We start from the raw sequence: 15,779 nt of genomic DNA, 5'->3' as shown, positions 1-15,779 counted from the left end.
GATGAACTTTGTTATTATTTTTTTCTAGAATTGTAAAAATAATTTCTTGGGTGACTGATTGGTATGACACTAAATAAGCAGATTAATTTAGGAAGTATTGTCATTTTTATTATATTCACTTGGCCTATCAATGAGCACTTGACATTTTCCCAACTAATTAGATCTCACTTTATTTGTATGGAAAGTGTTTTGTAGTTGTGTTCATATAGTTCCTGATTTTTCCCTTGGCAGATAGATTCCCAAACATTTTATGATTATTTAATTATTTTAAGTATATTGTCTCTTTGTATGTTCTGTTGCTAGACTTTCTTGGCAATATTTAAAATTCTGATATTTCTGTGGATTAATTTGTTTTGCATCTGCAACTGTGCTAAAGTTTCTATTAGTTTTATTTTGTTTGTTTGTTTGTTTTTAGTTGATTCTCTATGGTTCTCTCTGAATACTTTGGTATCATCAGCAAAAAGTCATACTTTGATTTTCACATTACTTGTTCTAATTCCTTTTATCTTTTTTTTTTCTTCTCATTGCAAAGGCTAACCTTTCTAATAAGGTATAGAATAGTAATTGTGATAATATGCAACCATGTCTCACCCCTAATCTTATTGGGAATGATTCTAGTTTGTCCCCATTACATATAATACTTGCTGATGGTTTTAAATAGATGCTACTGATTATTTTAAGGAAAAGTCCATTTATTCCTTTGTTTTCTATTTTTAATAGGAATGGATGTTGGATTTTATCAAATAAATGCTCTTTCTGCATCTATTGAGATAATAATTTTTTTTGGTCATTGATATCTTCAATTATGCAAATAATTTTCCCAATATTGAACCAGTCCTGCATCCCTGGTATAAAGCTATTTATCTCTTTAATGTTTTTCTTATTTATTTTATGGTTTGATTTATCTAGTTCTGGGAGAGCAAAGTTGAATTCCCCTATTAGTATAATTTTTCTGCCTATTTCTTCTTGCATCCCTCTTAATTTCTCCTCTAGGAATTTGGATGCTATACCCACTTGGTGCATATATGTTTAATACTGATCTTTCTTCATTATCTATGGTATTCTTTAGCAAGGAATAGTTTCCTTACTTATTTCTTTTAATTAGATCTATTTTTGCTTTGCTTTATCTGAGTTCAGAATTGCTACATTGGCTTTTATTTTACTTCACCTGAAGCATAAGAGATTCTGTTCCAGCCTTTTACCTTTACTCTGTATATATCATTCTGCTTTAAATGTGTTTCTTATAAACAATATATTCCAGTTTTTGGCCAAACAAAACTAGTGCACACAAGTTTAGATGTGAAGCAATAAACTGGGAAAACATTTTTTATATTTAAGTGTTCTGATAAAGACCTCATTCTAAAATACATAAAGAATTGACACAAATTTATAAGAATTCAAGCCATTTTTCAATTCATCAATGGTCAAAGGACATAAACAGACAAATTTTAGAAATTGAGACTATTTCTAATCATATCAAAAGTAGCTCTAAATCATTGTTGGTGAAAGAAATGCAAATTATGGAAACTCTAAGCAACACTAATATATTGTTGGTGGAATTGTAAATGGATACTACCATTCTGGAGAGCAATTTGAAACTATGCCCAAAGTGTTATCAGATTTTGCTTACTAGCAGTGTTTCTCCTGGGCTTGTATCCCAAAGAGTTCTTAAAAGTGTGAAATAGACCTACATGTGCAAAAATGTTTGTGGCAGGTTTTTTGTAGTAGCAAGAAACTGGAAATTGCATAAATGCCCATCAGTTGGAGACTGGATGAATAAGTTATGATATATGAATGTTATGAAATATTATTGATTTATAAGAAACTCAGCTGGATGATTTCAGAGAGGCCTGAAGATACTTACATGAACTGATGCTAAGTTAAATGAGCAGAACCAGGAGATCATTGTACATGGCAACAACAAGATAATACAAAGATCAATTCTTGATGGATGTGGCTCTTTTCAACAGAGAGATGATTTAGGGCAGTTCCAATGGATCTGCAATGGAGAGAGGCACCTACATCCCCACAGATGACTGTGGGAAACAAAAGTAGATCACAACATTGCATTCTCATTTTGTTCATTTTGGTTTCCTTCAATTTTGTGTTCTTTCCCATTTTTTGCTATTGGTTTGCAGCAAGATAATTGTATAAATATGTATGCATATATTAGATTTAGCATATATTTCTACCACATTTAAAACATATTGAAATACTTTCCATCTAGGGAAGAGGGTGGGAAAAGGGAGAGGAAAATTGAAACACAAGGTTTTGCAAGTATTATTATCAAAAAATTATCCATACTCATGTTTTAAAAATAAAATATTTTAATAAAAAATACTCTTCATAATTGTAAGGAAAAATCCATGTATTCTTATATTCTCTAGTGTGTTTAAACTGACTATTGTGTTTTGTGTAATATTTTTTCTGCATCTATTGAGATAATTGTATTATTTTTGTTAGTTTCATTATTGATATAGTAAATTATGCTAATAATTTTCCTAATGTTAAAGCACACTGTCTCCCTGGCAAAAATCCTTCTTGGTCGAATGAGTTACCCTGGGTATGAATTTCTGTAATCTCTTTGCTAATATTTTATTTATGATTTCTATCAATATTTATTAGGGAAATTGATCTATAACTTTCTTTCTGTTTTGACCCTACCTGGTTTAGGTATCAGCATTCTGTCTGTGTCATAAAAGGAATTTGGTAGTATTTAATTTTTCCTTATTTGTCCAAATAGTTTACAAAGTATTATTATTAATTGATCTCTAAATGTTTGGTAGAATTCACACATAAATCTGTCTGGCCCTGGAGATTTTTTCTTAGGGAGTTCATTAATGGCTTGTTTAATTTCTTTTTTTCTAAAATGAGACTATTTAATTAATTTATTTCCTCTTCTGTTAACTGGACAATCTGTATTTTTGTAAATATTTCTTCATTTTATCTAGATTATATTATTTATTGGCATACAGTTGGGCCAAATAGCTTGTAATTGTTGCTCTGATTTCCTTCTCATTAGTGGAAAGTTCACCCTTTTCATTTTTGGCACTAACAATTTTATTTTATTTTATTTTTCTGATAAAATTAACTAAACTTTTATTAAATTATGTAACTTCACCAGGATGAAATAGCAAGTATTTTCAAGTTTCAAATTTAGGTCTTACTGACTCTAAGTCCAGTGCTGTAACTATTGGACAACCTAGCTGTTCACTTAGGAAAGTAGGATTGCGTGATTTACTGAATTTAAGCTAATTTATTCCCTAAAGAAATGACAACTATAAAATTTCCCTCTTCCAATAAAAAGTCTTCCCTAAAATAATTTTCATTGTTTTATGAAAAATTTATTAATAATAATTGCTAAGCAAAATATTGCTAATGATCTTTCACTGTTTTTCCAAGTTGTAGTTTATAATGATTTTAAGAAAACACCTTCTCAGGAAATTATGAAAAAAAAAATCAGATGAAGGTGGCCTAGCTGTACCTGATCTAAAGCTATATTATGAAGCAGCAGTCACCAAAACCATTTGGTATTGGCTAAGAAATAGACTAGTTGATCGTGGAACAGGATAGGTACAGGACAAAATAGGGTACAATTATAGCAATCAAGTGTTTGACAAACCCAAAGATATCAACTTTTGGGATAAGAATTCATTATTTGAAAAAAACTGTTGGGAAACCTGAAAATTAGTATGGCAGAAATTAGATATGGACCCACACTGAACACCATATACCAAGATAAGATCAAGATGGGTCCATGATTTAGGCATAAAGAATGAGATCATAAATAGATTAGAGGAACAGAGGACAGTTTACCTCTCAGACTTGTGGAGGAGGAAGGAATTTATGACCAAAGGAGAACTAGAGATCATTATTGATCACAAAATAGAAGATTTTGGTTACATCAAATTAAAAAGCTTTTGTACAAACAAAATTAATGCAAACAAGATAGTAACAAATTGGGAAAATATTTTTACAATTAAAGGTCCTGATAAAGGCTTCAGTTCCAAAATATATAGAGAACTGACCCTAGTTTATAAGAAATCAAACCATTCTCCAATTGATAAATGGTCAAAGGATATGAACAGACAATTTTCAGATGATGAAATTGAAACTATATCCACTCTTATGAAAGTGTTCCAAATCACTACTAATCAGAGAAATGCAAATTAAGACAACTCTGAGATACCACTACACACCTGTCAGATTGGCTAAGATGACAGGAACAAATAATGATGAATGTTGGAGTGGAAGTGGGAAAACTGGGACACTGATGCATTGTTGGTGGAGTTGTAAAAGGATCCAGCCATTCTGGAGAGCAATTTGGAACTATGCCCCAAAAGTTATCAAACTGTGCATACCCTTTGACCCACCAGTACTACTACTGGACTTATATCCCAAAGAAATACTAAAGAAGGGAAAGGGACCTATATGTGCCAAAATGTTTGTGGCAGTTCTTTTTGTAGTGGCTAGAAATTGGAAAATGAATGGATGCCCATCAATTGGAGAATGGTTGGGTAAATTATGGTATATGAATGTTATGGAATATTATTGCTCTGTAAGAAATGACCAGCAGGATGGATACAGAGAAGCTTGGAGAGACTTGCATGAACTGATGCTAAGTGAAATGAGCAGAACCAGAAGATCACTATACACTTCAACAACAATACTGTATGAAGACATGTTCTGATTGAAGTGACTATCTTCAACATAAAGAAGATCCAATTCAGTTACGTTGATCAATGAAGGACAGAAACAGCTATACCCAGAGAAGAAACACTGGGAATTGAATGTAAACTGTTAGCACTACTATCTCTCTACCAAAGGTTACTTACACCTTTGGAATCCAATTCTTACCAGGCAACAAGAAATTTGGTTTTACACACATATATTGTATTTAGGATATACTGTAACACATTTAATATGTATGGGATAGCCTGTCATCTAGGGGAGGGAGTAGAGGGAGAGAGAGGAAAATTTGGAAAAGTGAATACAAGGGACAATCTTGTAAAAAAAATACCCATGCATATGTACTGTCAAAAAATATATTATTATAAAATTAATAAAAAAAAAAAAAAAAACCTTCTCTTGTATAGGGACTCAATTAGTGATATCCCAAATTCAAGACACCCTTTTGATTTATATCCACTAAAAATCTTAACTAATAATCCCCAAAAAAATACATTTATTTGATTGGTTAGGCAAAAGTCATAATTATTTGAAAACAAAGAAATTAATTGAAATAGCAAAATGAAAAAATTTCAGCAAACCATTTCCTCCATAAACCATTGTGCAATCTCTTAAAAATACATGCATCATCAATCTTCAAAGGAGTGGCTAACAATTCACACTGAAATTCAAAAGTGTCACTATCTCTAACATTGAGACATCTGTGTTTTCTTTCTTCTTTCATTGTTTAGAGTACAACACCTGATCAGATAAGCAGTAAAGTAGATCACAAAAGACTAACCATTGTTTTACTTGCAGCCTGCATTTTAATGTATTAGTCATTCATGATGTCAAAGCCTAATTTAAAAACATGAGTCATAAGCCTCAATTTATATTAATTTAAATTACTAATGATTTCTCTATTCATTCTGTGTATGTGTATGCATACCATGATAGGACCCAGAAAAAAAAATACATGAGAACAAATTGGTATATAACTTTCTAAGACTTTAGTATGTATTCAATGAGAATTCTGTATCATTAGATTATTAATATATACTTCATAAAAATCTGATCCCAACACTTGTTTGTACATATATCTAATTGATGCAGTAAAAATAATATCATACTTAGAATCAGAAAACTCATCTTCCTGAGTTCAAATAGGACCTCATACACTTACTAGCTATGCTACTCTGGGCAAGTCACTTAACTGTTTTGGCCTCAGTTTCCTTATCTTTAACATGAGATGGAAAAAGAAAAGGGCAAACACTATCCAGTATGTTCATTAAGAAAATCCCAAATAAGGTAAAGAAGAGTTGGACAATGACTGAAATAGCTAAACAACAAGTATACATAAACATGTGTATTTATGTATGTGTGTATGACATAAGCAAAGTATGCACTTAGTTGTACTTATGCACATAAGTATATGTCTCTTATTTCCCAAAACCTTCTTACAATTGAATCTATCCGTGTGTTTTTTTTTTTCTTTTGATGGTTTATAAATCAAAGAACAAGCTATTTTTTTGATTGTTTGTTTTATTATGTTTTGTTTTTTAATGATGATAATATACTTTACATGGCTAGTATACTACTTTCAACCTCTTTTCCAGAGTAGAAAACATCATACATAGACACACACATACACAACATATACTTATAGACATATATACACACATATATAAAACCTTTATAGGAAGACAATATCCTTATGTTCTCTTAGCCTGATCTTAGTAACTTAAAACACTTAAACTGTGTCCCTTGCATTTGGAAAAATGCAATACTTTTTGTATTAAATATTAGAAGATTATCTTGGGAAATTAGAAGAATTAAAGAAGGATTAAATAATAATTTTCCTGTCAGTAAAGGAAATTTAGATCACTCTATGTGTGTGAGAATGTATGTGTGTGTATCTCAAGAATGTTTTCCAATTTGACTCAATTCCTGGATATTATTATTGCTTTTAATTACAATTTGAAAAAAATAAATCAATACTTCCAAAACTACAAAAGCATCTAAAATTCTTAGACAAAGTGTAATATTTTATGCTCAAAATCCCACAAAGTATGGATATAGTGGAACTTTTGTTAAGTCTAAAAAGAATCTATCTAAAACCACAAGCAAGCAGCATATGTAATGAGGATACAGTGGAAATTTCCCAGTATATATGAAAGTGAACAAGTATTTCCACTTTACCCACTATTCATTGGTATCACACTGGAAATGATATCGATGATAATATAACAACATAAATTAAGTAAATGTAGGTAGAGGTGACAACACTCTGTGACAATATTACAAAAATATTTATATTTTAATATTATGCCAATTAAACTATAAAGAATTAGATACAATTATAAAATTAATTTTAGAAAAAGAAAAGGTATAGAATATCAAGGGAATTATAAAAATAAATAAAGAACAAGGAAATATAATATTTCCAGCCCTTAATTTATATTTGGAATAGAAAGATACATGATTGAAGAAAAGAACAAATGTTAGATTGGAATGGGGAAAAGTTGGAACATTAATTTACTATGGTTGGAACTGTAAACTTATCTAACCATTTTGGAAAACAATCTGAAAGTGTGCCAAACAAGAACTAGATTACAAGAGTTACATGATCAGGGCCAAGAAAAAAATTTACAAAGGAACTCCAGTATAAATGGAAAAGTAATTCCACACAACAAAACCAAAAGTAAGTGTAACAAAATAAAATCCAGTGGATTTCAAATTATGATATTTGAGAAGAGACCCCTAAATTATCCCCTTCAGGGAAGCAATAAGTTCACAGGTGCTAAACATTGCATATACTTTTAGATTTTCACAATGAATTGCTCAATTGTGCTGACATTATTCCTCTCTAAATAAAAAGTAATATTTGTCATACATGATAGCACTAACAGAAAGAGGGAAGTGAATACATGAAATACTATATAATGTATGTATGTACATACATTAATGTAAAAAAAGGAATGTAAGAAAAAGAAAATATTGATAAAACTTTAAAATTGCTTTTTAATTTTTTAATAAAATGTTCTTAATGCACATTGCTTTATGACTCATGTTGGGAGAGAAAAATCAGAAAAAAAAGGGAAAAACCATGGCAGAGAAAAAAAAAAAGCATAAAAATGAAATGAACATAGCATGTATTGTTTTACATTCAATTTCCATAGCTTTTTCTGGATGCAAATGGCATTTTTTGTCCAAAATCTTTTGGGACTGCTTTGGGTAACTGAACCACTAATAAAAACAAAATCTTTCATAGTTGATCAATTGCACATTTCTGCTGTTACTGTGTATCATTTATTTAAAAATTACAGAAATAGTTCTGCTTGTTTCAATAAGTATTAGTTCATGTAAATCTTTGCAGGCTTTTCTAAAAATCAGTCCATAATTTTAATAGAACAATAATATTACATTATCTTTATATACTCCCCTTATTCAGTCATTCCCCAATTGAAGAACATCTACTCATTTTCCAAAAATTTGCTACCACAAAAAGATCTGCAACGAACATTTTTCACATATGGGTTTTTTCTCCTTCTTTATGATTTCCTTTGGATACAGACCCAATAGTGGGCAATGCTGGAACAAAGGGTATGCACAGTTTGATAGCCTTTTGGGCATTGTTCCAGATTGCTCCTCAGAATGGTGGGATAAATAGGATTCCACCAACAATGCATCAGTGTCCAAGTTTTCCCACATCTCTTCCAATACTTATTATTTTTTCCTGACATCTCAACCAATCTGAGAGGTGTGAGGTAATGTCTCACAGATGTTTTAATTTTATTTCTCTAGTCAATACTATTTTAGGGCATTTTTTCATATACCTTTAGGTGTCTTTAATTTCATCATCTGAAAATTGTCTTGTCATAATCTTTGACCATTTGTCAATTGGAGAATAATTTGTATTCTGATAAATTTGATAGAGTACTTTATTTATTTTTAAAATTAGGCCTTTATTAGAGACACTGACTGTAAAGATTTTTCCTGGATTGGTGTTCCCTTTTAATCTTGTTTGCATTGGTTTTATTTGTGCAAAATCTTTTTAGTTTAATGTAATCAAAGTTTTTGCCTTTCTTAATGTTTTCTAGGCCTTCTTTGATCATAAATACTTTCCTTCTCCAAAGATTTGATAGGTAAACTATCTCTTATTCTCCTAATTTATTTGTGACATCATCCTTTCTGCCCAAATCATGTACCCATTTTGATTATTTTGATATGATGTATGGGTTTATCTATATGATATCTGATATCCTGAGTTTCTCACATTATTTTCCAATATCTTCAGCAGAGTTCTTATTCCAAAAACTAGAGTTTGGGGGTTCATAAAATATTAGGTTTCCAAACGCCTTGATTTTTTTTCATGTGTATCTAATCTATCTCACTAATCCACCACTATTTATTAGTCAGTACCAAATGGTGTTGATGACTGCTGCATTATAATATTGTTTCAGGTTTGGCACTGCTAAGCCACCATTCTAATTTTCTTTCATTAATTCCTTTGATATTCCAGGTGAATTATTTTTATTATTTTTCAAGTTCTATAAAATAATATTTGGCAGTTTAATTGTTATGACACTGAACTAGTAGACCAATTTTGGCAGAATTGTCCTTTTTGTAATATTAGCTTGGCCTACCCATGAACAACTGATATTTTTCCATGTATTTTGATCTGACTTTATTTATGTAAGAAGTGTTTTGTAATTATGTTCCTATAAGTTTGGGTTTCTCTTGGCCAGTATACACCTAAATATTTTATTTTGTCTACACTTATTTTAAATGGAATTGCTCTCTATTTCTTGCTGATGGGCTTTGTCAGTACTAAATAGAAATGCTGATGACTTGTTTGGGTTTATTTTAAATCCTGCAATATTGCAATAGGTATGAATTGGTTCAAGTAAGTTTTTGGATGATTTTCTACGATTCTCTAAGTTTATCAAGTCATCAGCAAGGAATAATAGTTTTATTTTCTCATTGTCTATTCTAATTTCATTGATTTATTTTTATTTACTTATTGCTAAAGCCAACATTTCTAGTACAATTTTGAATAATAATAGTGATAATGGGCATCCTTTTTACACCCCAATCTTATTGGGAATACATACAGGTTCACTGCATGACAAATAATGCTTGGTGTTGTGTTGCAATAGTTACTGCTTATTATTTTAAGGAAAGTTCCTTTTATCCATATACTCTCTACTGTTTTTAATAGGAATGCATACTGTATTTTGTCAAAGACTTTTTTGTCATCTTTTGAGATTATTATATGATAAAAGATTATCATATTTTGGTTCTGATATTTATATGGTCAATTATAGCATAATTTTTTTTCTGAAATTAAATCAGCCCTGGTATAAATCCCACTTGATCATAATGTATTGTCCTAATGGTAAATTGCTGTAATCTCTTTGCTAATAGTTTATTTAAATTTTTTGCCTCAATATTCCTTAGTGAGATTGGTCTGTAATTTTCTTTCTTTGTTTTGGCTCATCCTGATTTAGATATCAGTAGAATATTAGTATCATAGAAGAAATTTGGCAGGACTCCTTTTTTATCTATTTTCCCAAATATTTTACATAGTATTGGAAATAATAGTTTTAAAATATTTGGTAGAATTCACATGTAAATCCATCTAGCCCTGAAGAGGTTTTTTTCTTAAGAAGTTCATTAATGGATTGTTTAATTTCTTTTTATTTTTTAATGAGATTATCATGCTTCAATCTGTATTCAAACATCATAGTTATTTATATGAATGAGGATATTATTTACTATCAATTCTATCTTTTGCAATTGTCTTGGATCATTGTATTGCTGAGAAAAGGACACTCTATCAAACTTGATCACTGTAAAAAGTTGTTTGCTACCATGTTTAATAGTCTCCCCGATCTGCTCACTTCATTATCTGTTCATGAGGGTCTTTTCAAGTTTTATAGAAATGCACTTGTGCTTAATTTCCTTAAGAATAATAATACTCGGGGCGGAGCCAAGATGGCGGAGAAGAAACACACGACTCAGTGAACGTCCTCACTCCCTCACAACCAATTAGATAAATTAAGTCTCAGAATTAGCTCAGGACTGATAGATACCACAAGGACTGGAAGCACGACTTACCAGCTGAAGAGAATCTGGAGTTTCAACAGGAAAGGTCAGTTCTCAGGGGAGGAATAAGAGAGAACAGCACAGACGGTGGGGTAGGGGCACACTGCGCCCATTGCGCTGGGAGGGGCTCTGGGATCAGAGAAGCCACTGAGGTAAAGGAATCTGGCACAGGCTGTTAGCTCTTCTCTGCTAATTATTTAGCAGTTCAGAAGAGAAAGCCAAAATATTTTAAAACTCAAATTAGATTTTCCCCGATCCTGGGGGTGACTCGGCGGAACTCTTTTTTTTTTTTTTTTTTTTTTTCTCAGTCTGAAGAAATTTATTTCAAGTGGGTGTCTTTTTTTTTTTTTTAATAAATTTTTTTTTTAATTTTTTTTTATTTTATTTTTTATTTTATTTTTTTTTATTTTATATATATATATATATATATATTTTATAATATTATCCCTTGTATTCATTTTTCCAATTTACCCCCCCTCCCTCTATTCCCTCCCCCCGACGACAGGCAATACCATACATTTTACATGTGTTACAATATAGTCTAGGTACAATACATGTGTGCGAATATCATTTTCTTGTTGCACAATAAACATTAGAATCCGAAGGTACATGCAACCTGGGCAGACAGATATTAGTGCTAACAATTTTCATTCACCTCCCAGTGTTTCTTCTCTGGGTGCAGCTACCTCTGTCCATCATTGATCAACTGGAAGTGAGTTGGATCTTCTTTATGTTGAAGATTTCCACTTCCATCAGAATACATCCTCATACAGTATTGTTGTTGAAGTGTACAGTGATCTTCTGGTTCTGCTCATTTCACTCAGCATCAGTTGATTTAAGTCTCTCCAGGCCTCTCTATATTCCTCCTGCTGGTCATTTCTTACCGAGCAATAATATTCCATAACCTTCATATACCACAATTTACCCAACCATTCTCCAACTGATGGACATCCATTCATCCTCCAGTTTCTAGCTACAACAAAAAGAGCTGCCACAAACATTTTGACACATATATGTCTCTTTCCTCGGCGGAACTCTTGGCACCAGGGGGTGTGGCCTCAGCTACCACCTGAGAATAGTTAAGAGATTGACAAGTGGGTGGATACGGCCCAAGGCAACACACACTGCCTAGCTTAGCTGGAGGGAGTGGAACTCAGCTCCAGGAAGTCCCAGAGAAGCGGAACCTTTGAACTAGGGACCGCGGTTTCTGGCAGACACTTCCAGTTTGAGCACAGGGGCTTCTCACGTCACCTGCTGCAGACATCCACATAGGCTGGGCTTCGTGCTGTCTTCACTATTCTACGCCCTGGAAGCACAGTAGTGCTAATCACCTCTGAGGCACTTCCAGGGAGGGGGTGGGGAACTCTCTCCCAGAGCTCTATCTTAGCTCAGGCGCAGGAGCCACTGCATCCATCCGGTCTGGGAGGAAGCTGGTAAAGAAGTAAATAATTTCCTACCCCAGGGACAGACCCCAAAACATTTTTTTAAGTATGAGCAAAAAAGCTAGAAAAACCATAGATTCCTTCTATACAGAGAAAGAGCGGGTATCCAACCCCGAGGAAGTTGACAGCAGAGAATCAGCAGACAACAACCTAAAGGGGAACGATTCCTGCCCCCCATCACATAACTCTCTCCTAGAAGAAGCTCTTAAAAAATTGAGGGAGATCGAAGAAAAATGGGGAAAGGAAAGGGAAGTTATGATAGAGAATAACAACGTCCTGAAATTGGAGTTGGAAAAAATAAAGAATTCACAGGAGATGCAGGGAAACAAAATTAGTGAATTAGAAAAGGTTAAAAAAACACAGGAAAGTAGGATTTCTGAATTGGAAAAGATAAAAAAGTCTCAAGAAAATAGAATTTCTGAATTGGAAAAAGAAAATAATTCTCAAAAAAAAAAATTAGGGAAATGGAAAAAAATTCAATAGAGCAAAATAATTCATTTAAAAACGAAATTGGGCATTTACAAAAAGAACTAAAAACTGTGAAAGAAGAAAATAACTCCTTAAAAGTCAGGATGGAACAAATAGAAATGAATGATTCACAGAGAACCCAAGAATCAGTCAAACAAAACAAAAAAAATGAGAAGCTGGAGAACAACGTCAAATACTTACTGGGAAAATTTGCGGATCATTGGACTTCCAGAAAACTATGACCAAAAAAAGAGCCTAGATTCTATTTTACAGGAAATTATCAAAGAGAACTGTCCAGAGATAATAGAAACAGAAGGGAAAGTAGATGTGGAAAGAATTCATCGAACTCCTTCTGAAATAGACCCTAAAAAAAGAACACCACGGAATATTGTGGCTAAGCTGCAGAATTACCACACAAAGGAGAAAATCCTGCAAGCAGCTAGAAAAAAACAATTTAAATACCAAGGTGCCACAATAAGGGTCACCCAAGATCTGGCTGCCTCCACATTAAAAGATAGAAGGGCCTGGAACCTGATATTCCGTAAGGCAAAAGATCAAGGACTGCAACCAAGAATGAACTACCCAGCTAAGTTTAGCATCTTTTTCCATGGAAGAAGATGGTCATTCAATGAAACAGAGGAATTCTATATGTTTCTAAGAAAAAAACCAGACTTAAACAAAAAATTTGATCTACATCCACAAGACTGAAGAGAAACAGAAAAAGGTACACAGAACCCTTGAGAACTGTAACTCTGTTGTGGGTATATAAAAAATACTCAAGGATAATTTGATTTTACTGATATAAAAGAAAAAAAGGGGGGTGTAGTAAAGGGAAGGAGGTCGGTTCAGAAAAAGGGGAAGGAATGATAAAAAGAGGGAAACTACATCCCAGGAAGAGACATAGAAAATACAACATATCTGAGGGAACTTAGTGAGGGGGAGAATCATTGTGTGAATCTTACTCTCATCAGAAGAGGCTCAAAGAGTAAATAATTAACATATTTGTTTTTCAGAGAATTTTCTCTCACCTCATTAAAAGGGGGGAGAGGAAAAGGGAAAAGGAAAAGGAGAATAAGTGAAGGGACTTGGAGGGAGGGGGGAGGGATCCTAAAAAAAAAAAAAAAAAAAGAGGGAGGGTTGCGCGTCACAAGGGGGGGTCTGTAAATTAAATATCGGGGAGGGGGATCAGGGGGGTCAAGGGAAAAAAGCATAATCTGGGGATAATACGATGGCAGGAAATACATAATTAGTAATTTTAAATGTAAATGTAAATGGGATGAACGATCCCATCAAACGGAGACGGATAGCAGATTGGATCAAAAAGCAGAACCCTACAATATGTTGCCTACAGGAAACACACTTAAAGCAGGGAGATACATACAGAGTAAAGGTAAAAGGTTGGAACAGAGCCTATTATGCTTCAGGTAAAGCCAAAAAAGCAGGGGTAGCTATCCTTATCTCAGATCAAGCAAAAGCAGAAGTAGATCTCGTTAAAAAAGATAAGGAAGGAAACTATATCCTGCTGAAAGGTAGCATAAACAATGAAGCCATATCAATACTAAACATATATGCACCAAGTGGTATAGCATCTAACTTTCTAAAGGAAAAGTTAAGAGAACTGCAAGAAGAAATAGACAGTAAAACTATAATAGTGGGAGATCTCAACCTTGCACTCTCAGATTTAGACAAATCAAACCACAAAACAAACAAGAAAGAAATTAAAAAAGTAAATAGAACATTAGAAAAACTAGGTATGATAGACCTTTGGAGAAAACTGAATGGCAATAGGAAGGAATATACTTTCTTCTCAGCAGTTCATGGATCCTATACAAAAATTGACCATATATTAGGACATAAAGATCTCAAAATTAAATGTAGGAAGGCAGAAATAATAAATGCCTTCTTCTCAGATCACAATGCAATAAAAGCTACATTCAGTAAAAAGTTAGGGGTAAATAGACCAAAAAGTAATTGGAAACTGAATAATCTCATCTTAAAGAATGACTGGGTGAAAGAGCAAATTATAGAAACAATTAACAATTTCACCCAAGATAATGATAATGATGAGACATCATATCAAAATCTTTGCGATGCAGCTAAAGCAGTAATAAGGGGAAATTTTATATCTTTAGAGGCTTATTTGAAGAAAATAGAGAAAGAGAAGATTAACGAATTGGGCTTACAACTTAAAAGGCTAGAAAAAGACCAAATTATAAACCCCCAACCAAAAATTAAACTCGAAATACAAAAATTAAAAGGAGAAATCAATAAAATTGAAAGTAAAAAAAACTATTGAATTAATAAATAAAACCAAGAGTTGGTTTTATGAAAAAGCTAATAAAATAGATAAACCTTTGGTAAATTTGATCAAAAAAAAGAAAGAGGAAAATCAAATTGATAGTCTTACAAATGAAAAGGGGGATCTTTCCACCAATGAAGAGGAAATTAGAGAAATAATAAGGAGTTACTTTGCCCAACTTTATGCCAATAAATTTGAGAACTTAAGTGAAATGGATGACTTCCTCCAAAAATATAGGCTCCCTAGATTAACAGAGGAGGAGATAAATTGCTTAAATAGTCCCATTTCAGAAAAAGAAATAGAACAAGCTATTAATCAACTCCCCAGGAAAAAATCCCCAGGGCCAGATGGATTCACATGTGAATTCTACCAAACATTTAAAGAACAATTAGCCCCAATGTTATATAAATTATTTGAAAAAATAGGGGATGAAGGAGTCCTACCAAACTCCTTTTATGACACAGACATGGTACTGATACCTAAACCTGGTAGATCGAAAACTGAGAAAGAAAATTATAGACCAATCTCCTTAATGAATATTGATGCTAAAATCTTAAACAAGATATTAGCAAAAAGACTTCAGAAAATCATCTCCAAGATAATGCACTATGATCAAGTAGGATTTATTCCAGGAATGCAGGGCTATTAATATAATTGACCATATTAATAATCAAATTAATAAGAACCATATGATCATCTCAATAGATGCAGAAAAAGCATTTGACAAAATCCAACATCCATTCCTACTAAAAACTCTTGAGAGTATAGGAATAAATGGATTATTCCTTAGAATA

At 32.5% G+C, this 15,779-nt stretch overlaps 1 protein-coding gene across 1 annotated transcript in view; it reads left to right on the top strand.

The window, feature by feature from the left end:
- CCDC102B (coiled-coil domain containing 102B) overlaps positions 1-15,779 on the top strand; it is a 620,750-nt gene that overhangs the window by 565,423 nt on the left and 39,548 nt on the right.

Source organism: Sminthopsis crassicaudata, chromosome 1 (assembly GCF_048593235.1).
Source record: "Sminthopsis crassicaudata isolate SCR6 chromosome 1, ASM4859323v1, whole genome shotgun sequence".
NCBI lineage: Eukaryota > Metazoa > Chordata > Mammalia > Dasyuromorphia > Dasyuridae > Sminthopsis > Sminthopsis crassicaudata.
The sequence above is the reverse complement of the archived record's forward strand: the minus strand, read 5'-3'. Positions and strand labels throughout refer to the sequence as shown.